This window comes from Stigmatopora nigra, chromosome 11 (assembly GCF_051989575.1).
Source record: "Stigmatopora nigra isolate UIUO_SnigA chromosome 11, RoL_Snig_1.1, whole genome shotgun sequence".
NCBI classification, from domain to species: Eukaryota; Metazoa; Chordata; class Actinopteri; order Syngnathiformes; family Syngnathidae; genus Stigmatopora; species Stigmatopora nigra.
Window position 1 is genome coordinate 2463251 of NC_135518.1, and position 21778 is coordinate 2485028.

Below are 21778 nucleotides of genomic sequence, written 5' to 3' on the forward strand. Positions count from 1 at the left end.
GCTTTTAAAATAAAAGGCAATAATTAAAATTATTTAATTAAAAAAATATTTCAAAAAAGACAAAGGAAATTCACATTCTTCGTCCTCTTCCTTATTTTTTGGTTTGGTATTCCCATAGATATTGTGTATACAGACTAGATTTCCGATGCGTGTTGTGAGGCATCATCGGACTCGCGAACGATTAAAAAAAGATAAAAGGCAATAAATGAATTTATTTTATTAAAAATGTTATTAAATGGAAGACTTCTTGTTTTTTTGCGAACCATCAGTTCGACAAACCGTCAGTTCGACGAACCGTCAGTTCGACGAACCGTCGGTTCGACGAACCGTCGGTTCGACGAACCGTCGGTTCGTCGAACCGACGGTTCGTCGAACCGACGGTTCGACGAACCGTCGGTTCGACGAACCGTCGGTTCGACGAACCGTCGGTTCGACGAACCGTCAGTTCGACGAACCGTCCGTTTGACGAACCGTCTGTTCGATGAACCATCCGGGGACGAAGCGTCGGGCGACAAGTTGTACGTTGACGAAATGTTCAGGTACCAGTGTATATATACGTATATATTTATATAAAAGCAATTAGTATTTTACTAAACTGTTTGAATGGTAATCCTTAATTATTTCCCCAACGGCACCTCATAAACACTCCTTAATTTATATGTGAATTATGTGAATGGAGATAGAGCGTTTACCATTAAAGCTACCTTATATTTGATTCTCTAACGGCCTCCCCTTTAGATAAAATTATTTTTCAACATGCTGAAAAAGTGGAGTGGGAAAGGTTCTTGGCTGAAGTGAACATGTATATATGTAAACATACATCTTGAAGTTTGTTTTCAACAACATGAATTGGGTGAGTTAATGTACCTAATGCCACTTCCAGCAAATGTCAACATGGTGGTACGAAGTCACATTCACCATTATGGACCACAACATATTGAGAGTAATTTTACAGTCTTCTTGAGTAACCGCATCCTCCCTTCATATTTTCAGCAGGTGCAAAGAAATTCAGCACCTGAATTAAAAGAAAAACATTAATAGGAAAAGCCTGAAAGGCTGGAAGCATTTTTTAATTCCCACCTTTATAGAATATATCGCATTTTCACATGGAGGGGCAGTCACCTGTCCATCTCCCTCTCTAGGCCAGATGAAAACATTATGAGATTTTTGTTAAAAAGACTGTTTTTCTTTATTTTTTTACCATTTGAATAGGAACTTAATTTTTAGCTTTATAAAGGGAGTTGTGATCGGGAAACAGGCTCCCATTAGACCAATTGAAGATGATTCTAAATGATGTTCTGACTCTGCAACTGCGAGCCTTTTTTCTTTACAATTCCCTTCCCTTTTCATGTTGCAGAGGAAAGTACAAGCTTCCTATTCTTCTTTTTTTCTTGAGGGGTGAGGTGTGGCAGATCACCATAATCTCTTGACGCCTCTCTGATTGCAGCTTCATCTGGGTCGTCTGAATAGCGCCCGGCAATGGTGACTCATCATCGCGTGCAGCCAATGCAGAGAATTTAATTAGTAGAAGCACTGGAGCAATTGTGAAAGTTTCCTGCATATACCGATAAAAGGATTGGAATTAGTTTTTCAAAAGAAAACTCAGCTATGTTTAGGGTATCGCTTGCTCTGATTTGATGTAAGCCTGAAAGGAGACATTTTAGGACCCAGGTTACACCAAGTATTATTGCTAAATGTGTTGACGCTACTTGTGTATTGCTGTTTTACCCAAAATTGTAGAGCTGCAGTATTATTTTTGCATGTTATAATTAGAAGCCGCCTCATGGAGTAGACTGAAAAGGTTCACTCGCCTGACTTTGGTGCGGGCAGGCGCAGGCTGATTCCCGCTGGTGGCGAAATTATTGTGAGTACGGATAGTCATTTGTCTCTCTGCATGCATTATGGCTGGCTGGCAACCAGTCCAGGGTGTCGTCTGTTTTTTCGCCCGAAGTGAGATGGGTTAGGCTCCAACAATCCCCACAACCATATCGAGGATGTGAAAATCTTATATGAAAATTGCAAGCGGAAGCTACTCCCCTGTCTTCTAATTGCCGCCAGGAAAATGGTTGAAGATAGAGGACTTGGCACTGAAGAATAAAATCCAAAAATAGAGCTGTCTGAGTGGCCAAGACTTGTTTGAGGGTGGATTATTATCAGAAATACAAGCCTTGTGTAACCTTACCCCATGGCACATATATAAAAAATAACCCTTGGTCAGTGAATTGGACGGCAGAGAGCATTACCGTTTGCGTTAAGCAGAAGGTAGTTACCTAATTTTTCTGTAAATTTGGTGCTAATACGTCAAATTGCTTGGGAGATTTCGAAGATATTAGCTGCTAATAACAGTAATAAATTAATAATTGATAAATGGAGAGGGTTGTTGACTAAGAAGTACCCGTTAAACAGAAGGTGCTAATAACAAAAATAAATAAATCTATAATCAATAAAATGTGAGTTAGGATTAGGGTTGTGTGTGTGTGTGTGTGTAAATTAAGATTATTTCGCTATGATTGTCCAAATTGTGCAACGTAGAGAGTTGAAATTTTTTCTGGTGACCAGGAACGGCTGTCGGATCGAATTTCTTCACCTAATCCATGTGTGTAAACTCAATCTTTTATTTGTTAAACAACCATTTTTCATAAGATATTTTTTAATAGCTCAACAATTGTCTTTTGGTTCTAAACAAGCAGGTGGGTCGGACAGATCACTCCGCTCGGCTCGGAAAGCTGCCGTAATCCAATACAATCGGAGATACAAAATCAAACACCAAAATGCAAATCCATTAGTTTGTTTTGAAATTACCACGGTAGAGTTGTGTTCAGCCTGTCAACCTACCTATACTCTGCTGGCCTCTCATTTCGACGGCAGTTTGTCGTCAGATTTTTGGGGATTTGTTCTTCGAGTGAAGTCATATCAAATTTGTTCTTTGTTTAAAATAATTGGTGCAGAAATGAGGAGGAAGTGGCCCCTGTTATCCATTGAAAAAAATACTGAAAATGTTAAATATTTTTGGGAAGTGGCACGTGACTGACTGATTTTGCATGGAAATAAGGCTGTTATCCATTTACCATCGATACAATATTGAAACAGAGAATTAAAAGCATGGACATGGAGGGACTGTTTCTCCTTTGGATAGAGGAGGAAAACATTGGAGCAGATAGATTAATTCATTCATTCATCTTCCATACCGCGTATCTTGTAAAGGTTGCTGGAACCTGTCCCAGATGACTTTGGGTGAAAGGCTGACACCTTAGACTGGTCACTAGTCAGCCGTTAGGGGACACAGAGGTACAGATAACCATTTGCACTCACAATTGTACCCTCACTAGCGGAAATCGAGCCTGGCCGCAACAAAGTCAAGCAAGTGGACCTCTACACCATGAGGTGGCACATTGCAAATACAGTGATGTGTATTCATCATATTATGCTGTTTTTTTCAATTTGTGTGACTTCTCGTTGTGAGTACATATTGATTTCACCTGTTGTTATCCGCCCCTGGTGTCTCGCCTTATCTGTTGCGTCTCATGTCTCCCACCTTATTTTGATTGTCTCGTCAACAACTGTCTATACATTTAAACCTTTGATCATTGTCTGCCCTTTCTCAGATTTTCTGTTTATATTTCCCCAGTTCCAGTCAAAGTCTTTCTTCATGCGATTAATCTCTTCCTCTGATTATGGGTTAGGGTTAAAAACATTTCTTTTTAGTGAATAATTTCAATGAGTCAATCATTTTCTGAACCGCTTATACATATATAATATACACGAATAAATATATAAATAGATTAGCATGTTGCTGATATATATATATATATATATATATATATATATATATATATATATATATATATATATATATATATATATATATATATATATGGTCTAGAAAAAACGGCACGGTAAAGAAACAAAAATTAAATAAATTTGAACCCTTGAAGAAGATTCTCAAACATAATTATTAACCTCATAATACAAACTACATCTTACAATCACGCATACTTCTTTTTGACCACGATCATACTCATACTTGACATATACTGGACTGTGTAAAAAGACAACTAAGTGCAATTTTAGTGGTTATCACATTCGGCTAACACACGAAAGGTCCCCTGTTCGAAATTGGGTGGAAACATGATACCTTTTGTTATTTGATTTGTAGTTCAATCTGTACACTGGGTTGGGAATTGAATGGGTCCGTTACCAAAGTTCATAGACACATATGTTACAAGATTCTCTAGGGCCTGCTACCAAATAATGATTGAACAAGCAGTTTCTATAGTGTAGTGGTTATCACGTTCGCCTAACACGCGAAAGGTCCCCAGTTCGAAACTGGGTGGAAACAAGTTTTGCTTGGATGGCTGAATTGTTCCTCAAAGAGTACACTGTGTCTGGATTTGGTTGGTCCTGCTCCCAAATTATGATGGCCAAGCAGTTTCCATTGTGTATTGGCTATCACATTTGCGTTACACACGAAAGGTCCCCAGTTTGAAACTGGGTGGAAACAGATCTTGCTTGGATAGTTCAATTGTTCCTCAAGCAGCATACTGTGTAGGGATTTGGTTGGTCCTGCTACCAATTTTTGATTGAACAAGCAGTGTCTAATGTGTAGTGGTAATCACATTCGCCTAACACTCGAAAGGTCCCCTGTTTCGAAATTGGGTGGAAACATGATACCTTTTGTTATTTGATTTGTATTTCAAGCTGTACACTGGGTTGGGAATTGAATGGGTCTGTTATTAAAGTTAATTGACACAAATGTTACAAGCTTCTCTAGGGCCTGCTACCAAATATTTATTGAACAAGCAGTTTTCATAGTGTAGGGGTTGTCACATTCGCCTCACACACAAAAGCCCACTGTTCGAAACTGGGTGGAAACATGATACCTTTTGTAATTTGATTTGTAGTTCAAGCTGTACACTGGGATGGGAAATGAATGGGTCTGTATCCAAACTTAATTGACGCAATTGTTACAAGATTCTCTAGGGCCTGCTACCACGTCTTGATTGAACAAGCAGTTTCCATAGTGTAGTGGTTATCACATTCGCCTTACATGCGAAAGGTCCCCAGTTCGAGACTGGGTGGAATCAGATTTTGCTTGGACGGTTGAATTGTTCCTCAAGCAGTACACTGTGTAGGGATTTGGTTGGTCCTGCTACCAATCCTTGATTGAAGAAGCAGTTTCCATGGTGTAGTGGTTATCACATTCGCCTAACACGCGAAAGGTCCCCTGTTCGAAACTGGGTGGAAACATGATATGTTTTGTAATTTGATTTGTAGTTCAAGCTGTACACTGGGATGGGAAATGAATGGGTCTGTATCCAAACTTAATTGACGCAATTGTTACAAGATTCTCTAGGGCCAGCTACCACATTTTGATTGAACAAGCAGTTTCCATAGTGTAGTGGTTATCACATTCGCCTTACACGCGAAAGGTCCCCAGTTCGAGACTGGGTGGAAACAGATTTTGCTTGGACGGTTGAATTGTTCCTCAAGCAGTACACTGTGTAGGGATTTGGTTGGTCCTGCTACCAATCCTTGATTGAAGAAGCAGTTTCCATGGTGTAGTGGTTATCACGTTCGCCCAACACGCGAAAGGTCCCCTTTACGAAACTGGGTGGAGACATGATACCTTTTGTAATTTGATTTGTAGTTCAAGCTTTACACTGGGATGGGAAATGAATGGGTCTGTATCCAAACTTAATTGACGCAATTGTTACAAGATTCTCTAGAGCCTGCTACCAAATTTTGAATGAACAAGCAGTTTCCATAGTGTAGTGGTTATCACATTCGCCTTACACGTGAAAGGTCCCCAGTTTGAGATTGGGTGGGAACTGATTTTGCTTGGATGGTTGAATTATTCCTCAAGCAGTACACTTTGTAGGAATTTTGTTGGTCCTGCTCCCTAATTACGACAGCCAAGCAGTTTCCATGGTGTAATGGTTGTCACAGTCGCCTGGCGTACGACTGGTCCCCTTTTCGAAACTGGGTGGAAACAGATTTTGCTTGGATGGTTGAATTGTTCCTCAAAGAGTAGACTGTGTAGGGATTTGGTTGGTGCTGCTACCATATACAGAATTGTCAAGCAGTTTCCATAGTGTAGTGTTTATCACGTTCGCCTCACATGCGAAAAGTCCTCAGTTCTAAACTGTGTGGAAACAAATTTTGCTTGGATGGTTGAATTGTTACTCAAGCACTACACTGTGTAGGGGTATGGTTGGTCCTGCTACCAATTTTTGATTAAACAAGCAGGTTCCATGGTGTAGTGGTTATCACATTCGGCTAACACACGAAAGGTCCCCTGTTCGAAATTGGGTGGAAACATGATACCTTTTGTTATTTTATTTGTAGTTCAAGCTGTACACTGGGTTGAGAATTGAATGGGTCTGTTACCAAAGTTAAAAGACACAAATGTTACAAGATTCTCTAGGGCCTGCTACCAAATACTGATTGAACAAGCAGTTTCTATAGTGTAGTGGCTTTCACATTCGCCTAACACGCGGAAGGTCCCCAGTTCGATACTGGGTGGAAACAAATTTTGCTTGGATGGCTGAATTGTTCCTCAAAGAGTACACTGTGTCGGGATTTGGTTGGTCCTGCTCCCAAATTATGATGGCCAAGCAGTTTTCATGGTGTGTTGGCTATCACATTTGCGTTACACACGAAAGGTCCCCAGTTTGAAACTGGGTGAAAACAGATCTTGCTTGGATAGTTCAATTGTTCCTCAAGCAGCATACTGTGTAGAGGTATGGTTGGTCCTGCTACCAATTTTTGATTAGACACGCAGTTTCCATGGTGTAGTGTTTATCACATTCGGCTAACACACGAAAGGTCCCCTGTTCGAAATTGGGTGGAAACATGATACCTTTTGTTATTTGATTTGTAGTTCAAGCTGTACACTGGGTTGGGAATTGAATGGGTCTGTTACCAAAGTTAAAACACACAAATGTTACAAGATTCTCTAGGGCCTGCTACCAAATAATGATTGAACATGCAGTTTCTATAGTGTAGTGGTTATCACAATCGCCTAACACACGAAAGGTCCCCATTTTGAAACTGGGTGGAAACAGATCTTACTTGGATAGTTCAATTGTTCCTCAAGCTGCATACTGTGTATGGATTTGGTTGGTCCTGCTACCAATTTTTGATTGAACAAGCAGTTTCCAATGTGTAGTGGTAATCACATTCGCCTAACACTCGAAAGGTCCCCTGTTTCGAAATTGGGTGGGAACATGATACCTTTTGTCATTTGATTTGTATTTCAAGCAGTACACTGGGTTGGGAATTGGATGGGTCTGTTACCAAAGTTAATTGACACAAATGTTACAAGATTCTCTAGGGCCTGCTACCAAATATTAATTGAACAAGCAGTTTTCAGGTTATCACGTTCACCTCACATGCGAAAGGTCGCCAGTTCAAAACAGTGTGGAAACAGATTTTGCTTGGATGGTTGAATTTTCCTCAAGCACTACATTGTGTAGGGATTTGTTTGGTCCTGCTACCAATTTCTGAGTAAACATTAAGTTTCCATGTAGTGGTTATCACATTCCCCTAACACGTGAAAGGTCCCCTGTTCGAAACTAGTGGGAACATGATACCATTTGTTCTTTTATTTGTAGTTCAAGCTGTACACTGGGTTGGGGAATGAATGGGGCTGTCACCAAAATTAATTGACACAATTGTTTAAAGATTCCTTTGGGCCTGCTACCAAATTTAACAAGCTGTTTCCATAGTGTAGTGGTTATCACATTCGGCTTACATGCGAAAGGTCCCCAGTCCGGAACCGGGTTGAAACCGATTTTGCTTGGACAGTTCAATTGTTCCTCAAGCAGTACACTGTGCAGGGACGTGGTTGGCCTTGCTACCAAATCTTGATTGAACATGCAGTTTCCATAGTGTAGTGGTTATCGCATTCGCCTCTCATGCGCAAGGTTCCCTGTTTGAAACTGGGTGGAAACATGATTCCGTTTGTAATTTGATTTGTGGTTCAAGTTGTACACTGGGTTGGGAAAAGAATGGGTCTGTCACCAAAGTTAATTAACGCAATTGCAAGCATTCTCTCCCGCCATTGTAGCCTACTCACCACCAGGTCCTAATCAGTTAGTTAGTGTCCCATCCTCACAGTGGGGGGTCCTGGATTCAAATTCAGCCACCTGTTTGGAATTTGCGAAATCCCCCCGGGCTTTGTTGGTGTTCTTCGGGTACTCTGGTTTCCCCCCACATTCTAAAGACATGCATGGTAGGCTGATTGGACATTCTAAATGTCCCAAGGAATGAGTTTGTGAGTGAATGGTTGTCCATCTTCTTGTGCCCTGCGATCAGCTGGCCACCGATTCAGGGTGTCCCCAGCCACTGGCCCGAAGTCAGCGAGGATATACCACAGCACGCTCTGCGACCCTAATGAGAAATAAGCGGTTCGGAAAATGAGAAGAGATGACATGAATTTGAAATCATAATGACAAAACATCCTTTGCCTACAAAGAACTCAACCAATCTAAATAGTGTCCTCTTGGCAGTGGATACACATTTTTTTGGTTTAGTATTGAAATTTAGTTTACTGTGAAGTCATAGGTTTTCAAGAAAACTATATATTAACCCTTATTTATATTTATTAGAGAAATGTTTCATGAAACCACGTGGAGACAGAAAGGAACACATTGAAACATTATCACAAATAAACAAATATTTTCGCTCTATGTTTAAATGTTCTACCACCTATTCTTCGCCAGTGCAACACAGCTGTTGCAGAGGCAGTCTGCGCATTTCCTAGTGACGCCTTTAGCAAAAACTATTTTATGGCTATAAAACCTCTACTGCAGCCACATCTGCGACATGAAAAATAATCAATAAATCAATGCACAAAAATGGGTAAAATCCAGTGGCGGTCCATGCATTTTCTCGCAGGGCCTACAACGAATCAATCCATCCCTCAAAAACTTTTATCGCTATAAAACCTCAACTGCAGCTACAGCTGCGACACAAAAAATAATCAATGCACAAAAAAATGGGGTAAAATCCACTTCGTTGAATCATTTATTGATTAAATACAAATACTGGAGCTTTTCAGACATTACAACCATACCAGGAGGGGTGATTTCCCCGGGAAAAGACTGTGATGGACGTCAATGGAGGGAGAAACTCAAAAATTGCACTAAAATGTGGTAAAATCCACTTCCTAGCCGTATTTAGTGATTAAATACAAACACTGAAGCTTTTAGATACCCGAACCGGGCCCACAATTGAAATATTATTTAGGAATATAGCCATGTTTTACTCACCAATAATCCTTTTTAACTGTACACAATATCCATCCTCCTTCCTTCCTACTTTTCTATCGCCATCGAAGTTAATGATGAAGGTCGAGCCTATACTGTCATATTTCTGGCATAGTCCGCCTTGAAAATGGCTTTAAATCAACACACTAATATATTTGCTCGTGCAGATTGCTCCACATACAGCTTGGTAGCTCTAAAAGTTAGTGCACTGAAAGTGGCGGACACACCCTTTTCCCGGCTGTGACAGGCTTGCTAGCTTTGGAGTTGACCGCCCATTCTTAATGATGTTTATCTTTTCTGGAAAAGTCCTGTCTGGAAAATAGCTTTGTGAGCAACCAGATTCATTTGTTTTCATCTGTCTGCCATTGTGGGTGGAGTTTGCGAGCTCTGGCTGGCTCACTTTAGCTTTGGTCCGCTCTAGCCATTCATAGTTGGTGAAAGCGATGCCATGTCCCTCCGCCTGCGAAATGGCAATGACGTATCCCTATGCCTGCAAGAAGGCATTGTGGTGTCAACAAATAGAATTCTGATTGGTTAAAGCAAGTCTTATCTGTCAGGAGTGGCTTGATTGCCCCTCCTGGCATGATGCCATGATTGTTATCAGCCGTGGCTAATTTGGTGATTAGGTTTTTTTGGCTATTTACGCATTATGGTTTTTGTTGAATGTTTGTCGGATGGTCTGGTTTCATTCCCTGTGTTTCCACGTTGTCATGCCGTTCTCTTGACGCCACGCCACGCTGCATGTTTCTTTTCTGTAGTAGTAAGTGATCAAGCTAAGTTGTTTATGTTATGTTTTTCCCATTTATTAAACCAAGCCACAAGAGCAACATATCTGCCTCCCCTTTTCCATTTGCTTCGGCGACTCCGCACCTGGGTTCACCTTCCCCCCCAATCGCGTCGCACTACGCGACGGGATCGTAACATTATCGATGCTTGTTTAATACAGCAGAGCCTGCAGAACTGATTGTGAAGGCCTTGAGGCAGATTTCTGACCCAGGCAACAAGTAATGGCTGAAATGTGATTGGTGGAATGTGAAAACACACATCTGGAGGCAGTGCAAACAGGGGGAAAAGCAATGAAAGGAAGGCTAACAGACAATTTGGAATTATTTAATAAGTATTCATATATATATATATATATATATATATATATATATATATATATATATATATATATATATATATATATATATATATATATATATATATATATATATATATATATATATATATATATATATATATATATATATATATATATATATATATATATATATATATATATATATATATATATATATATATATATATATATATATATATATATATATATATATATATATATATATATATATATATATATATATATATATATATATATATGTATATATATATATATATATATATATATATATATATATATATATATATATATATATATATATATATATATATATATATATATATATATATATATATATATATATATATATATATATATATATATATATATATATATATATATATATATATATATATGGTCTAGAAAAAACGGCACGGTAAAGAAACAAAAATTAAATAAATTTGAACCTTTGAACAAGATTCTCAAACTTAATTATTAACCTCATAATACAAACTACATCTTACAATCACGCATACTTCTTTTTGACCACGATCATACTCATACTTGACACATACTGGACTGTGTAAAAAGACAACTAAGTGCAATTTTCTCTGGTCATTGATAAGACATAGTTTATCCAGGATAATAGATATATTTTCTAGACAATATTTCAATGTAAAATGTTTATGCTTGAACCAGTATTTGTTTAAATTGGGAACCAGTCTCTTGATCATTTATTTTACTTGGATTCTGAAAAAGAACCCAGTCCATCTAATAAATCAAGCCCATCCTAGCAGTCTTCTTTTTCCTCTTTCCCAGTCTTTTAAGAACAGCTTTTAGCTGAAATGGAATTGCTATAGTAAATTAATAATAAAACATTATTAATCTTCGTGTATCTTCAATTATTCATTTGTTTATTTCTTATTCCAGGGATGACTATGGGGAGTTGAAGTAAATATACATCTCGAAAGTGACTTAGAGTCCGCATAATGACGTCACTGCCAGAGAAACATTCATAGCAGAACTTCAGTTGCACATATTTATTTATTTATTTTTCATTTCACTGCAATGCATTCAATCTCCATTAGTGTTTGAAATCTCTGACAGATGGACTGTTATTTAGTGCACTTCCCATGATAAATAAAACAAGAGTCTTGTAAATCTCTGTAAACTAAAAAGAGGTCACAAATATCTTTTGAAATGCACTTATTGTAGTTTCTTCTGTAAAAAAAACAATACACGTGAGAAGAAAACTGTTCCCGTAATTAATTGAAGGACTACAGCATTTTTTAAGGCCAAAGTCCAACAGTTCTACGAGAACTGGATGTTACACAGCAAGAGGAAGGACATACACTGAATTTTGGAACACATGCACCAACAATGGAAGTTTATTTAAAATGGATTGTCGATGCTTGAGATCATCTGACGAAGGATCTAATGATCAAGTCATTCAAGGGATGCGGACTGACAAACACTCTCGACGGCTCGAAGGATTGCGAGATCCATTGTTTCAGGTAAGAGGGCCGGATTGAAACTGGTTTGCAACTTCTCCAGCATGCAGGAGAAAATGCTGGCAACGATGAATGTAAACTCACTCAGACACTCGACGCTAAAGCGGAAGGTGACGTGAATGACGAGGACAGCTACTACAGCGAGTGACTTGATTTTCCCCAATGAATATGTAATTAATTACCAGAAATAGCCTTGTATTTGTGCCTTTTGTTAAATAAATATGTATGTTTTCTGGTTTCTCTTTTCATCCATAAAATGTACCGCATCTTCTCAAAATTCTGACCAGCTAGCACCCTCTAATTAAATGGCACCTCTAATTGAAAAACACTACGGGGGAAATGTTGAAAGATGGAACACGGCAGGATGACTAAAGTTACCACTGCGCAAAAACTACACCATATCCTAAAAGTTCTTTTTTTTTAAATCACTCGTTAAGTTTTTTTACTCATCTTCATCAGATGGTGGGAAATGATTAATTTTTATTTACTAGTTATTTTGTATGTGAAAAATTTATTTGAGATGCGAGTAAATTGACTCACGAGCTCGGTCACGGAACGCATTAAGCTCGTATCTCAAGGTATTGCTGTATATGTCATTTGGATGCCAACTCAGAACTAAATTCAAGGCAACCCCTCTCCTCCCCTTCATCATATTGTGGCCAGTTTGTGATGTAAGGAATATTGTGACATTCCTAATATATAAAATTATTTGTATACAGTCCTTCTGTCAGCACTTGTTCAATTTAGCAAAAACAATCTTAGGTTATTATGTTACCTTCGACTCATGTTTGCATGAGCAACCAAGGTCATGCCTATTTTGGGAAACAATAAATGAGGCTCAGTGTGATTTTTTTAAATGTGCACCGACTAATTTGATCAGGTGGGGATGAAACCTGGGAATGCCGGTGAATATTTTGCTGTAGCTAAAAATTCAAACATACAGAAATGGTTGAGCCAGCACCTGCTGTTTTCCTTCTTTTTTTTTTTTTTACCCGTTCATAATGGTAATCGATTACCTCATGGACCTAATGAGGGTAACTGATCTCAATGAGCAAAAACACAGGATGATTAATTTAGCACAATTAAAAATGAATGGATGTAATGTAACGAGTAAGAGGGCTCAGCATGTCAAAAGAAATATGACTAAATAATTCAAATGGAAAGGAAAAATGTGTGGCTGATAATGAGGTGACTCTGATTGGAGGACACGACTGCAGACCAAGCGGTACCACTAAAGGGGGGTGGGTTTGTTGATTGCTTTGTGTGTGTCGCACATTAGATCCAAAAGCATCCCAAAGTATGTGTACTGTACAGCACATTTTTACCATTTTTGAAATTGCATGCAATGTATTTACTTCAGATATTGAAACATCCTGCAAACTGCTGGTGTGAGCGTTTTTTTTTTTCACGAGGCATTAAAAAGATGCTCACGTATGGCAAAAGTATGAAAAAAGTGTTTTGTTTTTTTCTTCAGAGGTCTGTGGAACTAACTTTGCTGAGCATTTCTTTAGCGGCTGTCGTTTTAACAAAGCAAAGCGTCGTCCCTCCAGAGAATTCTGTTGTTAAACTTTAATTCATAACTAATAAATAATTTAACGTGAACCTGTTCCTTCACAGCAATTGTCGCCCGCCCCCATTTAGTCTTCATCTGCTTATTCAACTTCCCATAATGTGGTTTCTTTTCTTGTGAAAGCTGCAATTGCAATAATACAGAATAGTTGAATGAATAGTAAAATTAATACTCAAATATATTTCATACAAAGATCAGAGAGAAGCATAAATGGATATTGCAGAATTAAACAAAGAGCTAAGTTTGATGAACAAAACCTTGTGGTGTAGAGGTTAAATCGCATGAGATAGGTTTTATATATATATATATATATATATATATATATATATATATATATATATATATATATATATATATATATATATATATATATATATATATATATATATATATATATATATATATATATATATATATATATATATATATATATATATATATATATATATATATATATATATATATATATATATATATATATATATATATATATATATATATATATATATATATATATATATATATATATATATATATATATATATATATATATATATATATATATATATATACACAAACACCTCTACGTCATACCTCTACTTACGAATGCCTCTGGGTACAAAATTTTAAGGTTCCGAAAGCTTTACATATGCAAATGAGCCCCTTGAGATACCTTACAAAAACCACCCAAATAGTAGATGTATTTCCTTATCAGTTATTTGATGATTTGATGCATTAGTTTTCACTTTAGAACCTTGCTATCCTCTCCTGAGCTCTCATTGGCTGTCTCACAACAACGACTATCCATGTTTCAAGATTCTCTCTTACATAACTGTCAACCTCTATGAATTGTTCCCCTTTTAAATTATTGGAATTCCCCTTATTAAGCGATTAATTAACGTAAACATGCAACATGACACAATGTAATTAGCTTACTTTTTCAGAGAAGGAACAATAATGATAACTCTTTCCTTTTCAAAAGTAACTTGAACAACTCTGGCTGTGATGCATTCACATTGTAGTTGCACACTTCTTGCATGGGAATGCTATTAATAGGGATTGGAAGCCAACACAGGTTTTGTGCCCTGTGAATGACTTGGGCAATCGACTCTCCCTTTTGTCTAAAGTTAGATGGAATATGCTTTAGCTTCCTGGTATTCTAAGCAGGTGGGAGCGAGAAAAAAGGAAGAGAAGGATGCTTTTCATAGGACGCATCTCTCTAAAAAATAAAATCCTGGGTATTTTCTAATTATTTTGTGACTTTTTTGTCCTCCCAAAATAGACCCCATCGCCGAAAAAAGCTTTAAAAACATCAACCTCTGTCCTAGTGAATAACACCGGAGCGCACAGGCTTGTCGTCACGCAAAGGCACAGAAAGCCAATTATGGCAAATCCTGCTATCTGCATGCAGAGCAGGGTGAGTGTGTTCAATAGTTGTTGATGAAGATCTCCGTGGGTGGTGACAATGCTTGATGACATTTGAATGAACGTTGCAGTTGAAACAAAACTAGAAATAAAAATGGGTTGAGTTTATGAAGTCTTCGGAGAACACAGGAGGATAAGGTAGATCTGACAAACTTCCACCATTCATATGATATCTATCCAGGGTGTCAATATATAGTGGTTAATAAGTGGCCATTTCAAGAACAGTTTTTTTCTTTCCCTCTACCTTGATCAATAATTCCTGACTCAACAAGAGAAGCTTAATGTGTTTAAGTGTTAATGGAATTACGTGTGTGCAGACAACAACAAGAAACGACTTCATTGGCACCAGTTTTGTAATGCACCGTGGCCTGAAAATATTTGGTGTAAACCCAGGGTGCCCAATCTATTCATGCAAATGTTCGACCGGAGGTCGTTGATAGGCAGGATTCTGTAAGTGTCTGCGCCCTGTCTGCACATCATAAATTCATGATTGGCTGGTCACTAGATGACGTCACTAGATGACGAATGTCGCAAGATTGTCAGCACCCCCTGCTGCGTCACTACAGTATCACATCGACGATCAACAGACCTCTTACTTTGCTAGGACTCTGTAAGTGTCTGCGCCCCGTCTGCGTCGTAAAATTCATGAATGGTTCTTTCAATTGGTTTATTTTTAGTGGTTTATTGTTCTTTTTAGGAATTTGGAATTTAGAATCTTACTCAATCACAGGTCTACAAAAATATATTTTTAGTATTGCAGATTTACAGAAAAATAGTTATAAAAATATTTGTCTACGTAATTCTGCGCGATGTTCTCATTAAAAAAGCATACAATGAAAGTAGTCATACAAAAAAAAAAACCTGATCGACCGCCTCCGGTCAATTGTGCTTACTATGTCACCTTTATATGATTTAATTGTGGACCAACAGGATTATGCCAATGAAGTTTGACTGACCAAGGGCAAGTCATATAATACAAATATTAATATACTACATATCAGTTTCCTGCGACTTTTATCAGGAATCACCTCAGTGAAGAGCAGCTTATGTATCTTAGATTGTGCAATATTTTAGAATTTACATGACTTTTTATATTTTGATATTACTTATTAAAGTTTTTACTGGGAAAACACACTTTGTGGAGTAGCACCACTAATTTGGTTATACGCAGCTGGGTATAATGACAATAAAGGCTTTTGATTTTATTTGAAGTATAAGAAATATTGTTCCATTGAAAGAGCCCCCAGAAAATTTGGTAATGTGAGGGGTTGAATTGGATGGAAAAACATTTTTCACACCGTCATTCAAATCCAAATTAATTTTATATTTGTAATAGCTTTAACACGTTTGTGGTGTTGGGGTTTAATAAAATCAATTAACATTAACAAAAACAACAATGACAAGGTGTCATCACACTTGCCGAGGGATTTATCAACACCAAAAACACTTTATGGCATTCATTAGCAAGTGTCCTTCTCAATCTACATAGCCTTTTAAATGAATTTATTTCATAAATCCTCCACTTCAATAGTCAACATCATAGCTACCTAGAAAAAGGTAAAAAAAGTGTTAATATCACAATAGATGTAGGGTTTATTGCGTCGGCCTCACAGTTCTGAGATGTTTGCATGTTTTCCCCAGGCTTATGTGGGTTTTCTCCGGGTACTCCAGTTTCTTCCTACATCCCAAAAGCATGCACGGTGGGTAGGTATGGGTGTGAGCGTGAATGGTTGTCCATCTCCTTGTCCCCTACGATTGGCTGGCCCCTCTAGCTGGTACCCAAAGCTAACTCGGATAGGCTGTAGCACCTGCCGCGACCCATGTGAAGATAAGCGGTTCACAAAATTAATGAATGAACAAGACCTAAAAGCAGCTTATCTTTAAGCGAAAACGTGTTGAATAAAAAACATAAAATTCACCTCAACCCAAGAGCATGCCTTCAGGGTAAGATATCACACTTTAATCTCCAAATGATTCCTCTGGTGGTTTCCCAGGCATACATCATTTAAATATCAATGTAATACCTCTCTAATTGGTATGATAAAAATCCTGAAAAATTCTAAGGGTTGCAAATCTTATCCTTGAGGATGTTGACTTGATGGAGGTATTGCTTTGACCATTGACTCTGGTGACCTTTGGGAAACTTAGATCAGACATTTGAATATTTAGGGGACTTAGTATGAAATAAAAAAACGTATCGGTCTTGTAAGGTCAAATTGAAATCAATAAATTGTTTGGTTCGGCAGAAGTAATTATTACAACCCTCACAAATTTGAATACATAAAGTAAAATGTGCTACGCCTCTGTAGGCGGCAAACGGAGCAAACTAACTCTTCTAATAGGTTGTGAGTGGCGTCCATTTGTGTGACTCTTAATAGTCTTTTTTTATCTCGTAATTTTTCAGTGGTTCAAATTACATCACATGTTGTCTAGTGCAATGGGGGTTCCAGGAAATGTTCATATCAAAGGCATTATGGTATTATTGGTCCTTGTAAAAATGGAAAACTGACTGAATATACAATGTATACAATGGTAGGGCCGGACCAGAAGGACGGCACTGGTCCTTGGCTTTTAAACCCGCTTAAGAGAAAAACTAAGAAATAAAACTCAGACCAAAAACGATAATTTATACATTCAAAGCTAATTTGTTTTCATCTTGAGCCTATTTTTTCAGAACTTACTTTCAAAAAGATTTTACATGACTAAAAGAAAAATCATTAAAATTACCTTACAGCATGTTTAGTGAAGAATTGTTGGAAACCTATTGAGCAAAAACATTTTCATTAGTTTCAAAGTTGTGAGGGAAGAATATACAACTATATTGCAATACACTATACCATTAAAATACAATAAGGCTCCATCCTGTACATTTTCTTCTATTCAGATTTTATACATGTATTCCACAAAGCGTGTTTTTAGTGAACATTCTGCTCCACCACAGTACTCAATCCTAATGTTGGTCATGATGGTGATACTAAGATGATACTTCTTGAAGTGGTACTTGGAGTGAAATGTTCAAGCACCACTGGTGCGAAATATTTCCCTGGTGGCTTTTCCCAACACAAAAACCAGGAGTGAAAATAAATGGGATGGATACATGGGATGGGAAAAATAATAGGGGAGAAATTAATATATTCTTACCTTGGTTATGTCAGTTTTAAGTCATTTTTGATGGATTACACAGCTCCACCTAAATAATATTCAATTAGGAAATCACCCACCAGCCGAATGCATCTAAAGCACAGCTTCTGATTTTTATTTTTGTGTTAAGCCCCCACCTAAAGAAGAATTAATTGTTTTACTTTCTTTGGAAAACCCCATGTGTTGATGAGTGCAATATCTTTTTGTGACAACATATTTCATGCATATTCATGCTGTCTGCTGCCAACCTTTTTTTCATCACAATAAATCTTATCGCCGCGTTTGCGTTGTCAAAAGGGCTGCAGCTATTAATCACATAATAGAGAAAACATTGGGCAAATGTAAAGACTGTTGTTAACAACACTGATAAATTTGGATGGATAAAAATTAAATAAATTACAAGTTGGTGTAATAAGGCTACAACAGGGAGAAAAATGGCTTGTCGTGTCAGTGCCAGGATTTTATTGGCGTGTCAATGCAAATTGTCAATTATTCTTCTAGCATTTGCTTGCGTTGAAAGAATTTCAGTTTGCATTTTTCCTCTGTCAACACATGTCATGCATAATTGAACTATTGGAATCAGAATACACTTTTAAAAGGGAGTTTTGATTTATTTAATAAAGGGACAGTACATATTTATGAACATATACATATTCAGCTCGGTTCGCCTGTGTGGAGTTTGCATGTTCTCACCGGGTACTCCGGTTTCCTCTCACATTCCAAAAACATGCATGGTAGGCTGATAGGAGATTCTAAATTGTCCCTAGATATGAGTGTGAGCGTGAATGGTTGTTTGTCTACTTGTGCTCTTGGCTAGCCACCAGTTCAGGTGTCCCCCACCTCTGAACCGAAGTCAGCTGGGAAAGGCTCCAGCACCCCTATGACCATAGTGAGGAGAAGGTGTTTGTGAAAATAAGATGAGATATATGTAAATATTTAAGATTCTAGCCGAAGACTAATTTCCATCTTTAGTCCCAAATTGAAGAATTAAAGATAAAATCAATAAAGCATAGAAACGATGAGACATTCATACACACACACACGCACAATGGTAGCACAGTTCTAGCAAAGTTGTGATCACCATTTTATCTAATAGCCAGGCTTTAAGATGATTGGCGTAGAGGTTGAGAGACGGGCGTCTGTATGGTAATTGGTATTGAGTTCCAGCTTTTTGAGGCAAAAAAAGGTGCTTTGGCTAAATTCACTCTTTCTGAAGGGAATTAAACAGTCACCTCTAGAGCCAGCTCCTTTTGATCTGTTGGATTTTTTTTTACATTTTTTACAATTGTTATAGTGGGGTTGGAGCTTAGTGATGAAAGTTATTGTAAACTAAGGTGGCATCAGCATATTTAACAATATTGTCCCAGTCAGGCCTTTGTGTGTGTGTTTTTTTTAAATATTTGACACTGAAATTTTATTTTAGAGAAAAGATAAATGGATGAAACGCTTAACAAATTTTCTTATGAAATTCAATTGGGTGACAATTTTGGGGATTTCCGGAGTTTAGGGAGGTTGTCCGAAGTCCTGGAGTTTGCGTTGAATTTCTGGGTAAGACCCTGAAATTCCGCAGCAGTTGACAGACTTGTATGACAATACAGTCAGTTGGATTCGCTTTAAAGGAATCTGGTGCCATCAAGGGTTGTGAATGGGTACAATGTCAAGACCCAGATTTTAAGACGATCGACACTTTTCCAGTCTTCTTTAAATGCAAAAAACATCATCTTCTAATCGGGCCAATATGGTATTTGTATTCATGTTAGTGAACATATATAGTATGTAAATATGTAAGATTGCAGTTGAGGGCTAATTTCCATCTTTTTTCCCTGGTATAGGTTGACGATAAACAATGAAACACACTAGACACATAAACACAGTTTTAGACAACGCTGTGGTCGCAATTTTGTTTGTCTAACAACCAGGCTTAAAGATGATTGAGGAAGATGTTCAAAGACGGAGGTTGTCAATTGATATTGAGTTCCGGGTATGTGCAGCATGGATATTGGTGCTTTGGCTGAATGCTGGAGCATAACCCAGCTGTCTTCGGTAGAAAGCCCGACTACATCCTAAACTGGTCGCCAGCCAGCTGTAAAGCACACAGATAGACAGACAACCACTCACACTTCCACCGAGGGGGGAATCGAATCCAGACTGCCCGCACCAAAGTCAGGCGGAATAACCACTGCAGCATCGGTGGCTGTTTTAGTCTTATGTTACACTGAATTTAAACCTTCTTGTGCAACTACCGATGCAAAGATATTAATGTAATCCACCACAACTTTTGAGGTGGGACATCCTGCTTCTCCATGCCTCAGAACCAAGTGTTCGTTTTTTTTTAAATTATCAAACTTGCTATAACTCACTTTGAAGGGTTCAGCTGGTGTTTAAGAGTGCCCCTTTTCAGATGCTTGCTTTTCTTTTAAATTTGTGTAAATTCCACTGGCATTTTTGCATATTATCGATTGAGTCACGCTATCTACCGCTATCTGTTCATCTTTTATCCATATTAAAAGAAGGCTCTCCATATTGTCATGACTTTCACTACGCAGCCTGAAAATTATGGTTAGTCATTTAAATGTTTGATATCCTTCCACTTAAGGATGGCAAATAAGTATTTAGTTAACCACCAATTGTTAAAGTTATCCTACTTGAAAAGATTAGAGAGGCCTATAATTTTCAACATGGGTAAACCTCAATCAAGAGAGACGGAATGGGAAAAAAACCAGAACATCACATTGTTTGATTTTTGAAGAATTTATTTGCAAATCATGGTGGAACATATGTATTTGGTCAACATCAAAAGTTCACCTTAATACTTTGTTATGCAACCTTTATTGTCAATAAGGGAGGCAAAACTTTTTCTATAACTCTACACAAGCTTTTCACACACTTTTTTTCCTGGTATTTTGGCCCATTCCTCCATTCAGATCTCCTTTAGAGCAGTGATGCTTTGGGGCTGTCGTTGGGCAACACGAACTTTTAACTCACTCCATAGATTTTCAATGGGGTATATATCCTTTGTTGCCCTGGCTGGGCGTTTGGGGTCATTGTCATGCGGAAAGACCCAGCCACGTCTCATCTTCGATGTCCTTGCTGATGGAAGGAGATTTTCACTCAGAATCTCTCGAGACAAGACCCCATTCTTTCCTTTGCACAGACAGTCGTCCAGGTTCCTTTGCAGAAAAACAGCCCCAAAGCATAATGTATCCACTTCCATGCTTCACAGTGGGTATGGTGTTCATCAGATGCAAATCAGTATTTTTTCTACTTGCACAATTGGTCGTTGACTAAATACTTATTTGCCCCACTGTATTGTCAAAGTGATCCTCTCGTATTGGCAAGCCAGCTCAGTCATGCGTACACCACTCTCATGTTTTTCGATTAATTTGTATTTAATAGCGATTATCTTCATATGCTTTTTCTTCTCACAACCCTTCATTGCACCGGCTTGCGTTGTAACCATTGTTTTTCCCTTAATTCTGCATTGACTAATGCAAAAAATGTGCATTTCTGACTAGGCCTGGAAAATTAACCTAGGTACAAGACCCGCTTTGCACTCCAACATTGTATTCACCCAGGCAGTTGCTTCCTAGTCACGTCTACAGCTGTCGCTTCTTTTCCCTGATTGGCTTTGTCATCAGATGTTTGTGAAGTGGTTAGACACTTGAGGCTTGCAAAACGGTACTGCATGATGAATAAATTAATCAAAAAGGACCGTCCTGCTTACAAAGATATAAAACTT

General features: G+C 37.8%; 5 non-coding genes across 5 annotated transcripts; all 5 read left to right on the plus strand.

Annotated features, from left to right (window-relative positions):
• Nucleotides 1-4266: 4266 nt before the first annotated feature.
• trnav-aac (transfer RNA valine (anticodon AAC)) lies at nucleotides 4267-4339 on the plus strand. Its single transcript has one exon. It is a non-coding gene; the product is annotated as a tRNA-Val (tRNA).
• Nucleotides 4340-5011: 672 nt separating this feature from the next.
• On the plus strand, nucleotides 5012-5084 carry trnav-uac (transfer RNA valine (anticodon UAC)). Its single transcript has one exon. It is a non-coding gene; the product is annotated as a tRNA-Val (tRNA).
• A 90-nt stretch (nucleotides 5085-5174) lies between these two features.
• Nucleotides 5175-5247, plus strand: trnav-aac (transfer RNA valine (anticodon AAC)). Its single transcript has one exon. It is a non-coding gene; the product is annotated as a tRNA-Val (tRNA).
• A 137-nt stretch (nucleotides 5248-5384) lies between these two features.
• On the plus strand, nucleotides 5385-5457 carry trnav-uac (transfer RNA valine (anticodon UAC)). Its single transcript has one exon. It is a non-coding gene; the product is annotated as a tRNA-Val (tRNA).
• Nucleotides 5458-6455: 998 nt separating this feature from the next.
• Nucleotides 6456-6528, plus strand: trnav-aac (transfer RNA valine (anticodon AAC)). The gene has a single exon. It is a non-coding gene; the product is annotated as a tRNA-Val (tRNA).
• Nucleotides 6529-21778: the final 15250 nt, after the last annotated feature.